Here is a 7,093-nt window from a genome sequence, read left to right as displayed (position 1 = left end):
AATAATGATCAACACTAGGAGATTTTTACAAAAATGCCTTAATTTCTTATTGAAAATGATAATGGATATTTATGCGCCCAGCTTTTGGCGTTTTGTAAGTAGCTGGCTGATTTCTGCGGTTATCCTTCATGATTCCGGCATCACTGCCTTTGTTACGGCTGTGTAATTTTGTGAGGAAGTCGCGAAACATCAAAAGCGCTCGTGTTTATTTTTGGGGGGGGGGGGGGCGACTGTATTATTGACATGCAGTATATGTAGGAAAATTGGTATCCTGACCGACGAAACGAAAAATTGCATTGAACTGCGGCCTCTGCCGCTGCTTTGGTTCCTTGGTTTTTGATCATTTGAAATCCTTACTAATTTATTCAGAGGAAGGTCAGGTCACCTTCCTCACCTTTTAGTATCTGACGTGGTCTGGACACTGGCTTCTGCTCCCGCTACAGCAAACAGGTCATGGGCCTGATTTGTTGATATCTATTATTACAGTACATTTGCTAAGTGTGGCATCCAGATCATCACAAACTGACATGGCACGGTTCTTCATGAAGGCCAATGCATTCTGTCTCGTGCTTCCAATCTGAAAACAATTGCAAAGCCAACAGAAATACGGCTTCCTGGTAGGAGCATCCGAGGAAGATTAACTATGACATTGCCTCGCGTGCTACTAAAGAAATTTGTCGTTGTTACCTGCTGAAGTCTTTGATGAGTATCATAGAACTCCTGTCATATCAATGCAGCATAGCAAGACTGAAGGACAGAGTATGAGAACGTGCAGCTCCTAAAACTGACATTCATGGTCATACAGTGTCCATCGTACAAGACCCGGTTAACGCCAACAAAAAAACGGCATCTAGCTGCGACCCTCTTCTGATGGGGCTCTAAAGCGTACGAACCACCCAATATGGCCTAATGGGCCATTAATCATTCCTGCAGACTGTGCTCACTACCTGGTTAGTTGCAGTTCACGACTCCGTAGGTGTATTTTTAGGTCTGTTCACGTCACGTCAGCAGAGTTTGGATTTACATTGACCTTGTGCGATGGTGTGTTTCTATTTTTTAGTATATTTGCCTATTTATGAATATATTACACACGCCAAACTGCTATACGGCCTTCAATTAATAGAAAGGATAAAATGCACCGATTTTAATACAACTATGTCTCCTTTAGCTTTGTTTTTAGCAATACCAATAAATTCCTTCACCGAGTGCTTTGACTCTTGGAGAAGGTTTACCGCAGTAAAATGATTAAACTGCAGGGATCCCTGTGTGAGGCTAATTTGGAGTAAACTACAGTAAGTGCTCGATTAAACTAAAATCGAGAAGCACCAGGCAGCTAAACATGCTATTTGCTGTATAGCGATGCACATTAGCATCGGAGCACAACATGATGTCAGGACCCAAGTTGCCCACTGCCCGGTTGTGCAGAAGTCTTTTAAATTGCCTTTTTTTTATCGGCTTGCATTTCTCATTCGGGAAAACACTCCTAGGATTGCAATGGCTGGGAGGAAATACTTCATGGTTGCTAATGAATCCCTATGCTTCCAGGCATGTGTGCTGTTTCAGTAGCCTGACCTGCTATCAGCACCAAGGAAATTCCATTAAACAAACAACAGTATCAATCTGATCGAGGTGGATTTGCAAATCATTAAGAGCAGTTTATTCCAACACAAAGAAAAGTTATGGTGACGTAGCGGAGACAAAATATTTGCCATGCTACTGCGTCAGGGGCTAATGTCTTAATTTACTTCTCCAATAAATCAGCAAACCGCAGTCTGGAAAATGCTGCGTTTGCATGACCAAGGCATGAGACAGAATATATATGTACGTGACCTTCCTGGATCCTCATACATATAAACCTTGGCCTCCTTATGCATATTATACATCATGATGATGGTCACTGATGGGGGGGGGGGGGGGGGGGTAATGGAGGCTTCCAGAGCATATGAAGAAGCGTCACACTCCCGTTCACTTTATAAACATACAGGGAAAGCCTTTGGAGATCAGATACCCACTGTCTCACGTCGATTTAACGCACCAGTTCAGGGGTCTCCCCCCACGTTTGATGAGTGTTTCCTTTTTGCCTGTTTTTGCTTCTTTTCTAGAGGCAAGGTTTTGATAGATGGATTGAAAATAAATGACAAAAAACCCATTACCCACCAAGACACAAATCGTGTTCCTGTAGCTCATATACAGAAATATGGTTTTTATGCCTAGATTTGTGTACTTGTAACATTCGATCTGCAGCAAACCTGCAACATTTTGGATACCTAGCCTGCACCCCATCAGTCACTGCCGAAGGGCTGACACTGATTAGGGTGACACAGGGAGGCGAATCCCCACTTTGCAGGACACGAACACACACACGGGAGCTGGCAGGGAGGACACCTCTACGTCGAACCTGAAGCTTTCTGGTCATTTAGGCAGAGCGAAAATGAAAATGATGCAGTACGTCCAAGGTCAACCACACCCACATACACACAGGCGCACACAAACACACCCACACACACAGGCGCGCACACACACATACACACACACACAGCTACGCTGCACAGAAACTCCGTCACATGGTGTTAATTGACTGAACAGCTAATTGCACGAGCACAATAGCCATGAAGAAATAAACGCACACGAACTGTGGTTATTCCACGTGCCACAGTCGTCATAATTCCCATATTTTTTTAAACAGTTTTTAAATGAATGCATTCGTCATTGATTTGAATGTTGTCTTACTCAAAGTGACCTAGCCCCTGGCTACATGCCTGAGTTGAGATGCCCAGGAAGAAGGAGAATGGAGCTTTCCGGACAGACAGCGGGATGCTTCGCCGTCATCCGAGGATTCTTCACACAGCCTCTACATTCAGCACATGTACACACACGCACACACAAACGCATGCACACACATGCACTCACACACACACACACACACACGTGCACGCACATGCCGGACGAGCGTAGGGGCGGCAAATGAACCGAGAGCGTTTCGGATGCAGAGACACTGGCGAGCACGAGGGAGCCTATGTGCGTGTCCACACCCAGAGCCCCAGACGCGTGGCAAATGATATGGGCCACCTTGCTTGCACGAATCGCAGGGAGAAAAATCAGCCATGGCACCAACGAAGAAAGAAAACGACACGACCATAAATGCAGGACAAACAAACACATAAGAGCCAGTCAACAGCCCCTGAGCAGTGTGGAGTGGAAACCAAAGTTCTCTTCTATCCTACTGACCATCTAGCACAGCTGGAATCTCTACCCTCTTCCATCATCTCCTCACTCATCTTTTTCTGTCCACCCTGAAGTCATGCAGGCACGAACACAAACAAACACGCACGCAGGACAACATGACAGGCAGTGCATACACAGTAAACTGGCTGCACGGAGGAGTAGAATCCAGCGCTTTTACCTCGTTGCTTAACAGCGCTGCGTTGAGTGTTCTGCTGATTTCGAACATCTTGTAGTCAGACCTTTTCTTTGTTACCGTTTCTTCTTTTCTACGTATGTTTCCCCCTCTGTAACGGAAACGGGAGTCAGTCCCGTGAAAAAAAAAAATTTAAAAATGAAATAAAAAAAAAAAATCTTCTGTGGGCTGATTTGTTTTGGGTTTCTGTCGCCCTGGTCTCCCCTCTTTTTGGTACACCTCTGTTAGATGTGGCACTAGTGCCCAAGGTTTCGGAACAGGACTGAAGAGTCAATTTTTTTTAATCTCCCCAGAGTCAGCACATTAAAACAAGCAGCGGAGCTGTGGCAGCCTTGTTCCCTTATCTGTGTCCCACACACTCCCTCACACAATGCGCTCCGATCCTCACACTGCTCTCTGGCAGATTAGCTTGTCCCAAAACATAGCTCTTAGTTTAAACGGCCCCTCTCTCTCTCTCTCTCCGGTGCTCTCTCCCTCCCCATCGCTTTCCGTCTCTCGTTCCTTCTCGCTCGCTCGCTCGCTCTCTCTCCCGGGCAGCTTCAGTTCGCTCTGCAACCACAAGGTGGGAAGGCTGCGCTACAACAATGGTGCATGAGAATCTGCTGGCCACTCTCCCCCCTGTCCTTTCCCTCGCCCTGCATCCTCGTAAAACGGGAGCTAATATCTGGCGGCTCATTTTGGTTTTCCTTCCGTTCAGACTGGGATGTCTGTCAAATGAACGCGCCTGCTTCATGTAAACTGATAACGGTGATAAGTGGAGTCTGACCACACGTTGATTTGCCCGGCACATTTACTGATGGCACAGTCTTTCGCGACATTCCCAGAATACGATATTTACAGACCCCAAGGAATAATGAACATCTGTCATATACCACATTATCTGCACGGGCCTGTGACCTTGCAAGATGGCTGTGAATGACAGCATTTATTCTTTAAAAATTCTCATTATTTAATCATTTTTGCTTAGTTTATGTGTGGGAAAATGCGAGCAAGGACAGATCAATGCCCCATTTAACAGAACCACATGCACCAACGAAATGCCGAAAAAAGTAACCAATACATAAAGAAAAACCAGAAAATCCAAAATCAGAGTCAAATTGTTTTTCCAATCTTGGTACATCGAAGACATCCTGCCTTTGTTGCACTTATCAGTGTAGAACCTAAAATGCCTGTATGCTTTCATCCACTTAATGTCTTTAAACATTGAGTTCCAATGAAATTTCCCCCGTGGGAAGAATCTGCTCTTTCTATAAAATATCTCTGATATCTTTATTGTTACATTTATGATCTCTTATGCCTTTGAATCTCTTTAAACTCCGTGTGGCTTTTCATTAACTTAATTAAACAAGTAGAAATAACTTAGATTAAAATTGCAAATTCTTTACACAAGTAAATTTTGAACTGAGTTGAGTATTATTGCGAATCTTTTGTAGGCATCTTATTGTCCAAGGGCTTTGGAACGGGCTTAAATTTAATAGTGTCTGTTTCAGTGTGACCGTATAATCCATATACTTCCCTTCAGATTTTAATGTTTTTGTCGGAATGCTCTTAAATGACAGATTCTGTTGAAATGCAGACAATGCAGAGTATTTTATCATATGCTAATTTAATACTATCAAACTAAATAATACAGAAATTAAGGAAATTCTATGCAGCAAAATCATCTTTTAGACAAATTGAGTCTAAAATTAACATTTATAAAGTTCAATAGGATAGACCTTTGAATTTCTTTTACATAAAGTGTTACCCAAGTTTTATGTGTTCAGCTAATGCAGTGCTCAGTGTCTTTGTTGTACTCTTTAAAAATAAGCAAAATAAATTAAATCAAACAAGCACTGATCTAACTGTAAAAGTGTGTGTGTATGTGTGTCTGTGTATGAGTATATATATGGCATCAGCCATATATATGAAAAGGTAAGACTGCTGGTTTTTGTAATAGACATTTTGCGTGCCACAAATGTTAAAATGGATTCCAGTTGGCAAATCATTTACAGTGTGTTTACTTCCTTGATGTCCTGGCATCCATTTATAGATCCTTCAGATATTTTGGTTTCAGTCATTGATCTGCTATATTCAGCTCAAATCGTGAATGTTGAGCTGGATTCAGGTCTGCAGATGAAGATGGATGGTCCTGAGCACTGATTGTATGGTCAGCCAGCCACTCCTTGGTTGATTTTGATGTATGTCCTGGATCATCATCTTGCTGGAAGGTTCATTTGTGGGCAAGATCCAGCCTCCTGGCAGAGCGAAGAAGGTGTTTGGACGAAATGTCCAGGTACTTGCCCAAGTTCATGACTCTATCTATCTTAACAACGACCCCAGGACATGTGACAGGAAAATAACCCCATAACATCACCCCACCTCCATATTTTACAGAATACCCTGCAAGCTTTATCTTCCTGTAGCCAAATAAAATGTGCTTGTGAAAAATCCAAAAAATACAATTTTATTTCCTCAGTCCATAACAAACCATTTGAGTTATAAAGCTAAATGTAGTTTAATAAGATTTAAGTCACCTTTTCATTCAAAAGAAAATGTAGTTCAATATTTGTTTTGTTTTTCAAGGGTATGAATACAAAAGGAGAGAACTCGATTCATTAACATAGTTCATTGTAAACTAAACAAATGATGCATTTTGCACTAAACAAAAAGTGTGTAATAGGGCCACTGTAATCAGCTACATAGAAATCATTTTGCTTTTTTTAAGGGGAGGGGGGCGTAAATTATTCTTCAGTGAGGTAATCGAAGGCAGTATCACAGACTAGAAAGCAATAACATAAAACTTTATACATAACAGCTATACAAAGACCAAAAACATCAACCGTAAATATAGTAATACGGAGTCATTAGTCATTAGTGTCTATAATGCTTATGAATTTTTTAAATATATTTATAGTCGAAGAAAAACCTGTTAAATTGCACCAAATCAAGCTAAATATTTGTAGAGAATATCTATTATTTGTATTTACTGTATTATGTAAGGTATTGGTCCCCAGCGACCCAATTAACAGTTACCTTTGCAGCCTGGTTCTACATTACATAAAACCAGGTTTTGTTGTTGCTTGCACTGCATTATCAAAACATTTTAAAGAATCACTGAAAGGAATATCTTGGGTGATATGATAACATTTTGCACAAGCTTGTGACCTAGCCAGTTCTTCACACAAATTCTAGGACATCAGTCCCTTTTTCCAAGAGCAGATGGCTTCAGAAATCTTTCTCATGTACCGCTTTAAAGCTATCTGAGATGCTGCTGGTTACCTCGCAGCTCCTGGTTTGGAGCCCCAGCTGGCTCTGCAGGTTCCCTCCTGGTGTATTTGTGTGGCTTTTCCATCCAAGCCATAGTTGTGATGTGTAACCAGAAGAGCAAATGGCGTTGTGGCCCAGGGGCGTTACTGTAAATGAGGCTTACACTTAAATGACCTCGGTGTTGTCACATTAAGCATGACAAATAATGTCGGCGCTCACAAGCTGCATATTTGTGGAATGTGCTTGGTTCTCTTATCATGAAATAGATCACAGGAACATGCTTACAGTCCCAACCAGCAATTGACAGTCAGCTATTGACAATGTGTGTACATAGCATATGGGTAGAAATTTCTGGTGGGCAACTTGTCATAATTTCATTTCATGAGCATCTAAACACACTTATGGGCTACATTTGCACTGCACATT

The sequence above is a fragment of the Brienomyrus brachyistius genome, unplaced genomic scaffold (assembly GCF_023856365.1).
Source record: "Brienomyrus brachyistius isolate T26 unplaced genomic scaffold, BBRACH_0.4 scaffold152, whole genome shotgun sequence".
In the NCBI taxonomy this organism is placed as follows: domain Eukaryota; kingdom Metazoa; phylum Chordata; class Actinopteri; order Osteoglossiformes; family Mormyridae; genus Brienomyrus; species Brienomyrus brachyistius.
The sequence above is the reverse complement of the archived record's forward strand: the minus strand, read 5'-3'. Positions refer to the sequence as shown.